We start from the raw sequence: 15792 nt of genomic DNA on the forward strand, positions 1-15792 counted from the left end.
AGGCAGCAAGTTACTAAATTACTTTATGTTACTAGCAATTTTACCAGTATCTTTTTGGTAATGCAATTTTACTAAATTAAGAGGAAAGAAAATACTTCTAAAATTGGTCAGGGTAAACCAACCAAAATTATTTCTTTGAAAATTGTAGCAATGTTATAAAAAATTGATATGTCAACTTCGAAGGCAAGCCTTAATCTTCAAGAAAATGGAAAAAAATTTGTACATGAAAACACATATCAGTAGGCATGAAACTATAGCATTACAATTTACATATCATCAGTACAACTTCACAGGGTATAGTATGAGGAAGCGTAGAACCCTTTGTCTCGGGCCGCATTGTATTTATAGGATAGATATCTTGACATACAAGTTGATCCTCTAGGAGGTTACAAGAGATAAGAGAGATAGAGAGGTAAAGAGATAAGAGGAAACTAGTTTAAACTAGTTTCGTATACCTATACAATTTATCTAACACTCCCCCTCAATCTAAACTTCTACTTGCTAAGATTAAGATTGTACTTGAAGTCATCTAACCTTCTCATTGTGAGAGGCTTTGTGAATCCATCAGCAAGTTGGTCACCTGTTGGAATGAACCTTATATCAAGTAACTTCCTAGTTACTCTTTCTCTGACAAAGTGAAAATCAACTTCAATATGTTTTGTTCTTGCATGGAAAACAGGATTTGCGGAAAGATAGGTTCCACCAAGATTGTCACACCATAACCTAGCAGCTTGTGGAACCTTTACTCCAAGCTCATGTAATAGTGTTTGAATCCACATTACTTCAGCTGTTGCATTAGCCAAAGCTTTATACTCAGCCTCAGTGCTTGATCTTGAGACTGTTGCCTGTTTTCTTGCACTCCATGACACAAGATTTGTTCCCAGAAACACAGCAAAACCACTAGTTGACCTTCTATCATCTGCACATCCTGCCCAATCTGCATCAGAGTATGCTGACACAAGCATAGATGAAGACTTAACAATCCGAAGACCTAGTCCTTCTGTAAACTTGAGATACCTCAAAATTCTCTTTACTGATGTCCAATGAGAAGTAGTAGGAGCATGCAAATATTGGCATACCTTGTTAACAGAGTATGAAATGTCAGGACGTGTGAGAGTCAAGTACTGTAATGCACCTACAATGCTTCTATATTTTGTTGCATCATTCGGCCCAAGTGCCTCTCCACTTTCAACAGTAAGTTTTTCTGAAGTAGAGATAGGTGTACTGACTGGCTTACACTTTTCCATACCTACCCTGCTGAGAATATCAGTTGTATATTTCCCTTGTGTAAGAATCATACCATCATTTACCTTCTTGACCTCAATTCCAAGAAAATAATGTAGATCCCCTAGATCCTTAAGAGCAAATTCCAGTTTTAGATCCTTGAGCAGGCAAGTTGTGGCATCTGGACTTGAACTGGAAACAATTATGTCATCAACATAAACAAGGACAAATATAGAAACATTGTTCTTATTATAAAAGAATAAGGAAGTATCTGCCTTTGATGATGAAAATCCAAGCTTTTGCAACTGTGTACTTAGCCTTGAGTACCAGGCTCTTGGGGCCTGTTTTAATCCATACAAAACTTTATCCAACTTACAGATATACTGTGGTGTGTTTTTATTTTCATAACCTGGTGGTTGCCGCATGAACACTTCTTCCTCAAGAACACCATGAAGAAACACGTTCTGAACGTCTAGCTGTTGTAGGCTCCAACCTCTGGAAATAGCAATGGACAACACAAGTCGAATAGTAGTAGATTTAATAACAGGACTAAAGGTATCCTCATAGTCTATACCAAATCTCTGTTTAAAACCTTTTGCCACTAGTCTAGCCTTGTATCTGTCAATACTACCATCAGCTCTCTTCTTAATTTTATATACCCATTTGCAGTCAATCACATTTGCATCCTTCTTTGGTGGAACTAATCTCCAAGTTTTATTTTGAATGAGTGCATCATATTCAACATCCATAGCCTTTTTCCAATCCTTATGTGCAAGAGCGTCATGCAAATTCGTTGGTTCACTAGTATTTGCAAGGAAAGCATGTCTAAGTTTATCATACCTGACCGTGCCATCCGTGTATTTCTTTTCTCGAATATTAGCAGACTGGGATCGTGTGTGGCGAGGCGGAATCGGTGTTGCAGCAGTTCTGGCCACACAAGATCCCAACCCTGTAGCAGCATCGGTGCTGGCACGCACAGGGGATCCGACCGCGCCGTCACCTGAGGCAGTTAGCGTGGCGGTTGGCGCGTTGTCCCCCTCGCCAGCAGCATCGTAGCGTGCAGCGCGGGAGGAGGCGCCGCCACCTGGCGGGTTGTCGGCCACCGGGGCGGTTGGCGCGGGAGGATCAGCGCGATCCTCCTGGGATCGCGTGTCTGACAGGCTGTCGCGCGGAGGAGCCTCGACGCGTGCAGCAGGGGCAGCGGCAGGGAGATCCGCCTGGGATCGCGCACCGAGGCCAGCGTCAGGAAAATCTTCCTGGGATCGCGCGCCAGATCCGTTTTTGGCTGTTTCTTCACACATAAAATGACGTCCTGTAGCTGCACAATTAACACCAAGATCAATCTGTTCCATGGAATTTTGCACATGATCATCATTAGTTAATTCACCCCCGTGACCAGAAGGTGTCAAAGGATCGGAAAGGAGGGATATTTCGTCACGCAAAAGTGCTCCCGCATGGGGATGAAGTTTGGAGAAAGGAAATAATGTTTCATAAAAAATGACATCCCTAGAAATATAGATTCTACCAGATGATATCTCTAGACATTTGTACCCTTTATGAAGATTGCTATAGCCAAGAAAGACACATTGTGTGGACCGAAACTCAAGTTTATGGCGATTGTAGGGACGCAAATTTGGGTAACAAGCACACCCAAAATTTTTGAGAGAGGTATAGTCAGGTTTTTGATGAAACAAGCATTCCAAAGGAGTGGTGTTGCCAATGACACGACTGGGTAACCGATTGATAAGATATGTAGCTGTGATAAAAGCCTCATCCCAATATTTGAGGGGCATTGAAGCATGGGCTAAGAGAGACAGCCCACTTCCACAATGTGACGATGTTTGCGTTCTGCTGAGCCATTTTGTTGATGAGCATGAGGGCAAGAGACATGATGAATGATGCCAATGCTACGAAAGAAGGAGTTGAGTTTCTCATACTCCCCTCCCCAGTCACTTTGGACTGCAAGGATTTTTCGATCATACTGTCTTTCAACAAGGTTTTGGAATTCTTGAAAGACAGAAAAAACTTCAGATTTGAACTTAAGCAAATATATGCATGTAAATTTGCTGTAATCATCAATAAAACTGACATAGTATTTCTTTCTACCAAAGGAATCTCTTGCATGACCCCATACATCACTAAAAATGAGCTCTAAAGGAGCATGAGACACACTATTTGACACAGGATAAGGAAGTTGATGGCTTTTTGCACATTGGCAAGCCTCACAAACTGAGTCACTTGCGGAACTATTTGACAATGGTAAATTGCCTTTATTGACTACTTGCTTGACTATTGTTGAAGAGGGATGTCCTAGTCTTTGGTGCCATTTGGCTAAGGACGGCTTGATGGCAGAATAGACTCGGCGATGACTCTTGCAATCAAAGACTCTAGATGTGATGGGGTATAATCCTCCGAGGCATCTACCGCGATGGATGAGCTCCCTGGTTGCCCGATCCTTAATGAAAAAATAGGTAGGGTGAGTTTCAAAGAAAACATTGTTGTCGGAGGTTAAACGAGACATGGAAGCAAGGTTATTATCGGCTTGTGGAACATGGAGGACGTCTTTAAGGACAAGATCACGTTTAAAACTAGGGGAATTAATTGATGATTGACCAATGTGAAGAATGTCCATACCTCCACCGCTCGCGGTGTGAATTTGATCACTGCCGGGGTACCTCTCTCTGAGGGCAAGCTTCTCTAGCTCGTTGGTGACATGATCTGTGGCGCCAGAATCAGCATACCAGACCGTGTCACCATCGGGTCCGCCGTGCTCCTGCGTAGCTGCAGCAGCCTGTCGTGCATCAGGCACGTAGTCTTCATCGTACCGGTGCCAACAGTCAATGACTTCGTGGCCCGGTTTCTTGCACAGCTGACAGCGCGGCCGACGGTTGTTGTTGTTGTAGCCACCGCCGTTGTAGCCATTGTTGTTTAGTTGCCGCGGTCGGTGTTGCCGCAATCACCACCACCAGGGCGTCCCTAGCCCTGGTTGCTGCTGCGTCCTCCACTGCCACGATCGCGCCCCGGTTGGCCACGACCACGGCCACGTCCGCGAGACGCAGCGTTGACAGAAGATTGGCGTAGGTTACCGCCTTGAAGCATGCTGAGGCGGGCGTCAAAGCTGAGAAGCTGGCTGTACAGCTCCTGGACAGTGACCGGTTCGATCCTTGCAGCCAACGCCGAGATCACAGGGTTGTAGTCAATGTCGAGACCCGCGATGACGTGAGAGATGATCTCGGCATCTCCGAGAGGAGCACCAGCGCATGCAACTTCATCTGTGAGAGTTTTAATCTTGCCAAGATACTCTGCCATGGTTAGATTACCTTTCTGCAGGTTTGTGAGCGCCATCCTCGTATTGATCTTTTGAGCTTGCGTTTGTGCGGCGAACATCGCATGGATGGCGGCCCACACTTCGGCCGGCGTCTGGAGCATGGCAACTTGGGCGAGGACCTCTCTCGAGAGAGATCCCATAAGGTCCTTGTACCTGTTGCTGTTGAGCATACCAGATTGGTCTGGCATGATTAGCAACCTGCTCGTCCTTCCCATTGCTGGTGATGGTGATGGTGGCAGGAGGCGCCGGAGTTGCGGCGTCGAGGAAGTGCTTCATCTGTGTGCCCTTGATCTGGGGTAGCACGACGGCCTTCCAGAGGAGGAAGTTTGTCCTCGTAAGCTTCTTTGTTGGAGGTGGGCCGAGGGAGATCGAGCTGCTGGACATGGAGGATGGAGCAAAGGTGGATGATGATGATGAGGCAGTGGATGGCATGGTGACTGTCATGGTATAGCTCTCAACTCGATCTTGTTCCCCTCTCTCTCGCGATCAATAGATCGGTTTGCTCTCGGCGGCTAGACGTGCGAGGAAGTGGCTCTGATGACCATATGAGGAAGCGTAGAACCCTTTGTCTCGGGCCGCATTGTATTTATAGGATAGATATTTTGACATACAAGTTGATCCTCTAGGAGGTTACAAGAGATAAGAGAGAGAGAGGTAAAGAGATAAGAGAAAACTAGTTTAAACTATTTTCCTATACCTATATAATTTATCTAACATATAGTGCACCTGATCAGAGTTAACTATTAGTTGGATATGATTGGCTTCATGACTCGTATTACCATAATTCAAAGATGGATGATGCATCTCTCCCTAATAATAAAGCGTCTAAGGCTTCTGTCGTCGGTAGTGGCTATTTTACAGAAAGGCCCCTGATGTTTGCTAAAATCAACCCGCAGTCCTGTTTTAAGTCAGAAAAACGAATCGTTTTGTTTGAATGTTTCAGAAAACCCCCTGATATTTCAGGTAATCAACCCGCAGTCCGGATTTAAGTCAGAAAACGAATCGTTTTTTGCTTTTCTCAGGAAACCCCGTGATGTTTCAGGTAATTAACCCGCCCTCCATTTTTAAGTCAGTCAAAACGTTTTTTTTGTTTTAACAAAAAAACCCGAACTTTTCAGTTAATCAATCCACATTTTATCTAAAACAAAAGTATTCATATCTTTTAAACCGTGACTCCGATTTTAACATGTTATATATGAAATTTGATTAAAAAAATATGTAGAATCTAAATAGGATGTTATTTTTAGCTGTTGAATACTTCTTAAATATTATTTTTGATGCAAACTTAATTTGTAGTGCACAATCCTTTTTTTTCTCTCTCTTTCCAACGACGATACGAATTGTAATAAACATTCATTAAATTAAAACCAAATTGAAAGGAAAGAAAACCATCGTTAACTACACATGCACACCTTTGGAAAACCTTATGGGGAGAAACAACATATTTCTCATCTTATTCCGAGTGATTGTACATTCAAACGCATTTTCGTTGTATGAGCACTAAGGTCATCGTCGGCAACACAAATGTGATGTCATGTGAAAATATATTACGTTCAGAGCGTGTGTTATTTTCTCTTACGTTGCAACGCACGGACTCTTTTGCTAGTAGTTAATTAATGTTACATCCTGTAAACAACCAATCATGCATGGGGTGAAAAACGTATAAGCGGAATACAAAACTTACTTCATCTCGATCATTGGGATCTGCCCCAGCATCCAGTAGGCACTTAAGGGCGTCAGTTAGGCCAAGTCTTGCAGCACCTAGCAAGGGGGTCACATTACGGGGACCCTTCACATCCGCACCAGCCTAGTATGTAACAGAATCATGGATGCTTCCTCTAAGTAACATAGTCACAATTTATCTGTCCGCATCAATTTTCGCTAAACTGGGATACACTCTTCAGCTTGGCGCATAATATATTAAGATGGAGCCGTACCTTTACCAGTAGTTTCACACATTTCACTGAGCGACTCTCAATAGCAATGTTGAGAGGTGTCAAGAAACCTCTTAGTATCTTGTTACACTAAAAAGAGATGTAATAACTAGATTAATGACAATTATCAGATGCATAAATAACAAGTAATATGCATAGTCATAAAACGATGGAACCGTGTCACTGTGACAATGAACCTTATTGAAAGAAAGAAAAGCGGGCAGTTGGTGCAGCATTGCAAAAGAAAAAGAGGATGAAAATGACATCATTAACACGACAATATTTGGTAGTGGACCATTCAATGCATCACTGGTCAGTTCTTCCCTACTGGTCTTTATATCCAGATGGCAACCAGCACCTTTTTTGAAATGGAAAGATCACTTCTTCTTCGGTACAACCCTAAACACAAGGACGACTCAGATTAGACGATACCCTTTCGTAACAAAGGGCAGGATTGTCTTTTTCCCCGTCCCGACGTACGCGCGTCAGCCCGTCGGGCGCCAGCTGAGGAAACGGCGACGTACAGGAGCCCGGTATACGCGTCGTACCCGCGTCCACCCGCTGCGACATGGCGTCTTCACGTCGGTCTGACCGCGGCCAATCCGTCGGTTCCCGAGACCGTGGCACTAATTCCGCGCTGCGTTGTCAGTTCGCGTCGGTTCCTGACGCCGCCGCCATTAATCCCGCGCTGCGTCGCCAGTCCGCGTCGGTTCCCAAAGCCGCCGCCATTAACCACCGCGTCGGTTCCCGAAAGACGACATTAATCACCGCGTCAGCGTCGTCCGATGCCGTCGTTAGCCTGTTGGTTCGCCGGCTCCCGAGGCGACGCCATTAATGGCGGCCCCGTCGTCAGAGCCCAGTCGCGTCGGTTCCCGAGACCGTCGCCGCTGGCCCGTTGGTTCGATGGCTCCCGAGGCGACGCGCTTTCACTCCGGGGGAATTACGCCGGCCAGCTGCCCCGTCGCCTCCCCTCCCGTCGCGGCGCTATATATACCCGTCGTCCCGCGGCTCGTCGGCACACCCGTCACTCCCCTGCTCTCCTTCTCTCCCCCGCTCTTCGTCGTCCCGCCGCAGGTCCCCGTCGTCCCGAAGTTCTCTTCCTCCCTCCCCCGTTCTCCGACGTCCCGGCGATGGACCATGCCGGCGGCAGCAGCTCCGGCGGCGGCGGCGCGCCGGAGAGCAACTGGCCCCAGAGCCTCGACAAGCCGCTGACGCAGGAGCTGTACAACTTCGGCCTCCTCGTCCCGCTGGGGTGCCGCCTTGCAAAACCGTGGAGGATTTGCAAGGACGGCTATCCGACGTTGGACAACCCCGCGACGCCGGAGCTGCTCCGGGTACACCCCGGCGGCCGCTACAACACCCTCGGCCGGCACGCCTACTAGGACGGGAAAAACTACAACGACGTCATCAGGCGTTACCGGCAGGCGGCGGCGGCAGGCGGCAGCAGTGGCGAGGGCATCCCGCGTCGCCGTCGGGCGGCGATCCCCCACACACCTCCGGCGGCCCCGGTGGTGGCCCCGGCTGTCCCGGCGGAGTACGAGGTGCCGCCGGAACAGTTCGTCCTCCGCGAGGACGGCGACCCCGACGACTCGTCGGGGCTACTCGTTGCCATGCGGGCGTCGTAGGCGACGGCGGCAGCGGCGGCGAGGGAAGAGGCGGAGATCGCGGCGGCGATCCAGGCGACGGCGGCAGCGGCGGCAGTGGGGGCAAACCCGCCACCCGTCAGCGATGACGACGACGTCGACTGGGACGCCTTCGCCAACAGCTCCGACGACGACGACGGCGACGGCGGGGACGGCGGCGGCGCGGTGGACGGGCCCGCCGTCGTCTACCTCGACTCCGATTAGATTAGGATTTTTAGAATTTAGTAATGTTTGCGACGACGGGCGACGGCGGGGACGACTCGTTGCTCATAACAATGACAGGGTCATATAGATCCTAAAGTCCTGAATTGGCCATCATAGTTGCGGTTTTTCTTAACATAATAAGGATATTCTTTTTTAAGATTGACAAAAGAAGGCCCTAGGCTCGTTGAATGCAAAATTCCTAACTAGGAATTTCCAACAACCAATTAACCAAAGGAGGAGAAAAGAATTTGCCAACCCAAAACTTGTTCCACACTTCATATACATGGCACATTCTACTCCACAGGATAAATTCACAGCAGCATAGGATGCGTGAATAACATAATCAGATTGGCATGCCATGTTTATGTTGACAAGAAGCATCTCACTCAGGTAACACCGTGGACAGATGACACTCATCACGGTGTAGGTGTTGTATCAAAACAAATGACAGATGACACTCATCACGGTGTAGGTGTTGTATCAAAACAAATATACATCATGGACATAATGAAGTCAAAACGCACCTGACATTGCCCCATTCATAACCTCTTATATAATAACACCAAGTCAACAACAGAAGTAGGGGATTACAAACCATGGACATCAGGTTGTACCAGAACATAATACTAGCAAACAGAGGAAGCTCCAAATATTAATACTCGGCCTCAACCTCCATCCATTCTACAGGCTTACTAAGTCTTATATAACCTTAATAATAAATAGAATTCTGATTTCGACTAGTTAACCAAGCAAGCAGAAGCACAGGCGCACACACATACACATGCTATATCCGGTGGTGGGATGGCATGGGTTGAAAGCCTGTAGGCACTCATACCCCCCAACAAACCACCTACTCTGTGTCCATTGCATTCCCCACATCATCCTCTCCTTCCGCTTGGTTAGTAGTAATGGCAAACTGGTGCGGTGGCTTCTTGTGAGAGGATCGCAGAGGCATCGTCGCTCGTCGTTTCAAACTCTCCTTTGAAACTGCACAAAAAAGAACAGATTTTTGGTGTGAAAAAGAAACCCTTGCCATTCTCCTTTAAAATCACAGCTAACAAAGTCTGGCAACAGGATAAGAGTCTACGACAACAAATCCTAGTTCTAGAATGTACTAGTAACTTCCATGTTACAAAAGGAGTTTTGTTAACTGGAAATCTTGTGGTCACCAAAGTTAAAGGCATCGCATCGGTTTTGAAGTCATATATAAACCTGTATTTAATTAACCACCAGACTGAACTCAGATGATACAACTACAATCCATTTCACTGTCTACATCTCAGAATGAATTTGAGCAAGGCATATTGATGTATATTTACCTGGGGGCATGAGATGGCTGGAGATGGCAGTGCGGATATAGGTGTTGGGTCTTTGCATATCGAATTCCTGCACATCCAGCAGCTACCCATGCTTGATGTCAACAGCGATAACTTTCGAGTTCCTGCTCGTACTGCTGCTGACATGGGTCCTGAGGTACAACAAGCCATCTTGGTGGGAGCTGAGAATGGGGTTGGTAACAAATAGAGACTGGGGCAAGTTGTAGTCGGAGATATCACGAGAATGGAGTTCGTGCTCCTGCCGGAAGCAGGAACCACCCCAGGTTTCCAAACCCTCATTGAGCCCCTCCAGGATCCATGTGACCACCGTCCAGCCACTAGGGGTTTCTGAGTAAGGGATGTTGAGGTCGGTGTGGATCTGCAGGTCGACGAACCTGACGATTCCAGTGTCTTTGACAAAGACAATGTCCCGAAAGCAGCATCCAATGTCCAGGGCAATAGGGAGGCAATTTTGCGGCTGCCTTGGCGGCGGAAGGGAGACATAGCGGAGCGGGCTGTAGGGTGTGTGATCTGCAAGCACGTCAGAGAAGAGTATGCCATTCCAGAGGTCGACCCAGCCCATGATGCCACGGCTGGAGCCGCCAATGGTGATGACCATGTCGATATCGCAGATATAGTCGGATGGCAGCCGCGGCTGCGGAATAGCAGCTGGCTTGCGGGTCCAAACCTTGGACTTGGAGTCGTACATGCAGAGGTAGTATGGGCCATGTGGGCTATTGCCAGAGTCGTGGTAAAAGTCGTAGGCAAGCGCTGCGATCCTGTAGGCATCAAAGTCATCCTCGTCCTTGGGGAGGGCGGCGACGGCGACGGAGGGGCTGAGGATGGAGGCTGGAGACGTGAAAGGGAAACCTTGAGGGCGGGCAAGGGCAACGGCAGGTGTGGAAATGTTGGTGTTGTAAGGCACGACACCGATCGCGCTAGAAGGGATGCAGTCGACTCCCGTACTTGGCAACATGCTGGCGGGGATGTGCGGGACCCAGGTTAGCTCCGGCTTCCCCCTCCCCGCCGGTGAGGATGCTGCCTGGTAGACCAAGTATTCGTAGGTGCTCTTCTTGGCCTGCAAGACGGAGGGACCGATGTGGCCGTGGCAGAGGGTGATGAGGGCAAGGTTACCCTCCGCGGCGAACACGAAAGGCTCGCGGAAGAACAAGCGGGACTCTTTTTCACCGTGGTCGTTGGGGCAGCAGGCGTGGCAGCAGAAATAGGAGAGACGAGGCGGCGGGGCGAAGCACAAGGTCACCTCCACACTCACCTCCTTGCCGTCCAGGTCCCTCTTGAATCGACAGCGGGCGGAGGTGTGGTTCTTCTTGTCGGCCATGTAAGCGACGCGGTCGAGGAGGACTTCCCCCCAGTCGACCTTGGCCGCCGGCGCATCATCCAAGGCCGGCGGACGCAGAGAGGCTTCGTAATAGCCTTGGTGCGGCATGGTGGGTCTTGTGCGATCTCACACAGGCGTGCTCCTGTCTAGGACCGGCGGTGCTACTTATTGAGAGGAGGGGTGAGGTCTAAGAATCAGAATCAGAATCAGAATCAGGTTGTAGTCGAAACCGGCTTCATAAAAAAAAAGACACACATTAGAGGAGGGGGGGGGAGTGGGAAGAAGAAGAAGGGGAATGCACTGGCTCGGCGGCGGAGGAAGAACATGTCTAACAAATACTCCCTCCGTTCCTAAATATAAGACCTTTTAGAGATTGCACTATAAATTATATACGGATGTACATAGGCCCTGTTTGGATACTCTAACCGGGTTAGAGGTTAGAGTTAGATTCTAACCCTCAACTAACCCTGAACTAACTCTAACCCAAGAGGTGTTTGGATTAGAGGGTTAGATTGGCAATAAATGCTCTTTTCCAATCATTTGGCTACTTTTGTCCATGTTCAGTGTCGGATTTGGTGTGGCCGGTCGTTGTGTGGCCGGCAGGGCGCGGCGGGGCGGGGCGGGGGCGGGGCGCGGCGGGGTGCGGCGGGGCGGCCCGGCGGCGGGGCGCGGCGGGGTGCGGCGGGGCGGCTCGGCGGTGGGGCGGGGCGGGCCGCGGCCGGCGACGGGAGGGACAGCGACGGGAGGGACGGGGGGTTGGTGGGATCTGGTGCGGGCTGGATTGAGTAGCAAGTGATTTTTTTTATTTTTTTTTTGTCCTCACCTAACTCTAAACCAAAAAAGCACCTCTTGGATGGGTTAGAGTTTTTGGGTGGGTTAGATGCATCTAACCCAATCTAACCCTACCTGTTTGGATTTTTGAGGGTTAGATAGCTCAACTCAACCCAATCTAACTCTAACCCTAGGATTCAAACAGGGCCATAGACATATTTTGGAGTATAGATTCACTTATTTTGCTCTGTATGTAGTCTCCTAGTGAAATTCCTAAAAGGTCTTATAGTTTGGAACGGAGGTAGTAAGAAACAACACACCGTGGCCGTTGGCCGGAGGAAGTGTGGCCGCGAAAATGCTAGACCTACTAAAACCTACATAAATTTACTAAACCTTCCAACTAATCTAAACATGCCCCCCTGATTTTCAGGGATGGATGGGCCTCATCCTTCTCTTAATTCAATCAGTTCTTGCCAAATCAGACTATCACGTAAACGTACGTAAACATTTACGTAGATATAGCATTGCTTGTGTGGCCGTTGATCCTCTCAAAACAAAAAAGCTAGACGTAAAATTTCTACGTACTGTTACGTGACTTTCCTAAACAATCTCTCCCCCCTTCCTGATTTCAAGTGGGTGGGCCCCCTCCCCTAACTAAACCCAATTAAAAAAGGACAGATAAGCAATTACGTTAGTTTACATAACTACGTTACGTAGGTATAGCATTGCTCCTCTCGAAATATCCTATTTGTCGCTCGTTGCACACACGAGCAACCGAGCAGCGACGCAACGGACCGGCCCATATAACTGCTCAAGCGTTCCGGTTTCGAAAGAGGTTTCAGCCAGTTTTTTCTGGTTTTGAAATTTTTTCAGAACGTTTTCCTGAACTGTTTTGTTTTTCATTTTTCTGTTTTATGTTTCGGTTTTAAAACATGTTCTTGATTTTCAGAAAATTGTTTTTCAAATTCGAAAAATGTTCTTATTTTTAGAAAATATTCTGGATTTTAAAAAAATGTTCTGGATTTTGTAATATGTTTTGGATTTCCAAAAACTGTTCTTGATTTTCAAATACAATTCTGGATTTTTCAAAAACGTTCCGGAATTTGAAAAAATGTTCCTAAATTAAAAAAATAATGTTCCTGAATTTGAAAAGATGTTCTAGGATTTGAATTTTTTCCAGAATTTGAAAAAATGTTACAGATTTTCAAAAAAATGTTCCAGAATTTAAAAAATGTTTCCGAATTTAAATAAATAGTCCGGAATTTTAAAAGTTACAGAATTTGGAAAAATATTCCGGAATTTTGAAAAAATGTTTCAGAATATGAAAAAATGTTCGGAAATTTGAAAATAATGCTGCGGAATTTTTATTTAAATGTTTATGATTTTTCAAAATAATGTTCCAAAATTTGAAGAAAACTTCTTCTATGCGTTGGATTTTATCTTTTATTTTCTATTAGTTGGCCGGCCCTGTCGCGATTCCACCGTGCGTCCGCGCGTTGTTGGACGCAAAGGGCGTCGGGTAGGACCTCCCGGTCCTCTCTGCCCGTCTGCTGCAAACCCTAGCGTCCAAACCTGACCTCATGGGCCGCCCGACCCTTTTATAAAAGGTTTGTTAGCGCTGCACTGCTCCTTTCCTCTAAAATTTGTCCTTAGCCAGTCTCATCTCCTCCGTGTTTTTTGTTTCGAGTTTCCTCTCCTCCGTGCATGGATTCATCTCAGGTGCCCAAGCATGAAGTACACAACAATGTAGGTACATCCGAAGTACTCCCTCCGTTCTTAAATATAAGTCTTTTTAGATATTTCATTAGGAGACTATATACGATGCAAAATTAGTGAATCTATATTCTAAAATATGTCTATATATATCCGTATGTAATCTTTTATGAAAACCTCTAAAAAGACTTATATTTAGGAACGAAGGGAGTATGATGCATTTTTTATATCCTCTTCATACACATATACATGTCAGATTAGTCCATAGATAGAAAGAACAAGCACTAACATGCACGTGATATAACAAATATTTGAAAAATTAATTATCATAAGTTGCTCTCATAATAAAGGTTAGTACGGATGGCCCAACTCCATCAAATATTGAAAAATAATAATTGTCAAAACCAGTCCTGGATATTTCCCGCGTTCAATATTACATACATATGAAGTGAGTTGTACACACGTGATTAAATATATAATAGTAAAACAAGGATCCCATGTAAACCTAAGAATAGTTATTAAAAAACCAGGTGTAACGGTTCGGTTCTTACTTTGGGTTTGATTGGTTCAGGTTTTATTGGGCTGAGATTTTTTAAGTTTGATTTTGGTTTGGATATGTGGAGAAATTAGTTTGGTTATAGTTGGTTATGAGTTTAAACGGTTTGGTTATTAGCGGTTATAAACTATGCGACCAAATCGGTTTCTAGGCATTGGTTATATGCAGCAACCAACGACGACCGAGAACGAGTATCTTTGATCTGTGTACATGTTGTAATGCACTATATAATTATGTATTATAGGGAAACACCACATAGAAATCGGAAGCGTTTGCTAGTGCTTTGGCTAAGCAAATTTTAGTGAGCTTTCCGACCGTGCGCATTTTCTTTTTGCTTCTTGATGTGCTGACTGTATCTTAAAGATAACTTTGTTCCTAAACTGCTGTAGATGCACTTATGTCTTTTCTATCTCATTTGCTTCTTAACATGTCAATTTATACAATCATATGTACATTAAAGCAAACTCATAGTTATGTACTGGGTTTAAACCTATGATTATATATTGGATTTAAATTGATTTGGGTGTAAAAAGATAGTGGTTTAGTTTTGGTTGGGCTGAAAATGATATTAAATGGATATGGTTCAAGTATGATTTTAGGAGATAAATGTACAAGTATAGATCAAGTATGGTTCAAGTATGAAACCATTCTCAGGTTTATTCCCATGTATATGTCTCAATGACATGTACTAATTAGTTTCTTTTATCAGTATTGCTCAAAATATCTATCTTAGTCTTATATCTAGGAGATACAACGGTGAACTAATATTCGAGGTGGTGCATCATGATTTCTCTCATGAATTAGGTTAGAAATATTTCTAAGTGGTGGTGGATCACGGTTGCTGTCTTCAAATAGCTTAGTACTATTTCTAGCTAATACAGGAAATAATTGTTTCCATCGAGTATTCCACAATTTTATTCTCATAACAAATATTTATTTTTTAAACCTGTCTATCTCCCGTATGAAATATTAGCACATATATGGAGAGTTGTACAAAAGCGAACAAAATAATTAACTAGGTGTTATACACAGAACAAATGATGCATATCTTGACTAACACAAGATGAGTATTAGCAAAGCTGGTTAAAATAAACATAAGAGATGAGCAAATTTCCTAGCTTTTACGATGGTGCATGAGGATTTCAAATACGGAAAAATCTAATCAGCGACGCCGCATGCTGTCCTTCCCGTTGCAAGGGAAAAACTCCCGCACGCGTCGCTATTGTTAAGAATAGATTAGTTGCTTATTAATTAAGCTGATTAGGATTAAGTTAATTCTTAGATAGGTTACTTAGTCCTCAAGTAACCATGCAGTTCCTTGACTCTCAAGAAAACTATGTAATAATTAACTTGGCCCTTAAGTAACTTCAAGTTACTTAACTCCCAAGCAACATGTGTACTTCCGTTCGAGTATAAATACCCCATTGCTATCATCAATAAAGACTAATGAATCATCTTTCATTCAACTCTCTCGATTCTTTACTTTCTACTTCAAACACGTTATCAGTACGCTCTCGAGTGGAGCGATTTCACAACAGGTCTGGACGTCTGGTATTCAAGCAATAATGACCGAAGGCGAACGACTTCTACGCAAGGCGAAGCAGCGGTAGCGACCGCGGCATACTGGTGCGGTACTGCGCGTACTCCGTCGGCTGGATCAAGGCACGGGGCGGCTTCATGATTCGCGGAGTGATTGCAGCAAGGCTGGTTGTGGCAGAACGGCATGCATGTATGCATCAGGAAATCAGTTGCAAATGCAAATCT

At 45.6% G+C, this 15792-nt stretch overlaps 1 non-coding gene across 1 annotated transcript; it reads right to left on the minus strand.

Moving 5' to 3' along the window:
• Positions 1-4334: 4334 nt before the first annotated feature.
• Positions 4335-4473, minus strand: LOC123445828. Its single transcript, XR_006631196.1, has one exon. It is a non-coding gene; the product is annotated as a small nucleolar RNA Z247 (small nucleolar RNA).
• Between the last annotated feature and the right edge of the window lie 11319 nt (positions 4474-15792).

This window comes from Hordeum vulgare, chromosome 3H, assembly GCF_904849725.1.
Source record: "Hordeum vulgare subsp. vulgare chromosome 3H, MorexV3_pseudomolecules_assembly, whole genome shotgun sequence".
In the NCBI taxonomy this organism is placed as follows: domain Eukaryota; kingdom Viridiplantae; phylum Streptophyta; class Magnoliopsida; order Poales; family Poaceae; genus Hordeum; species Hordeum vulgare.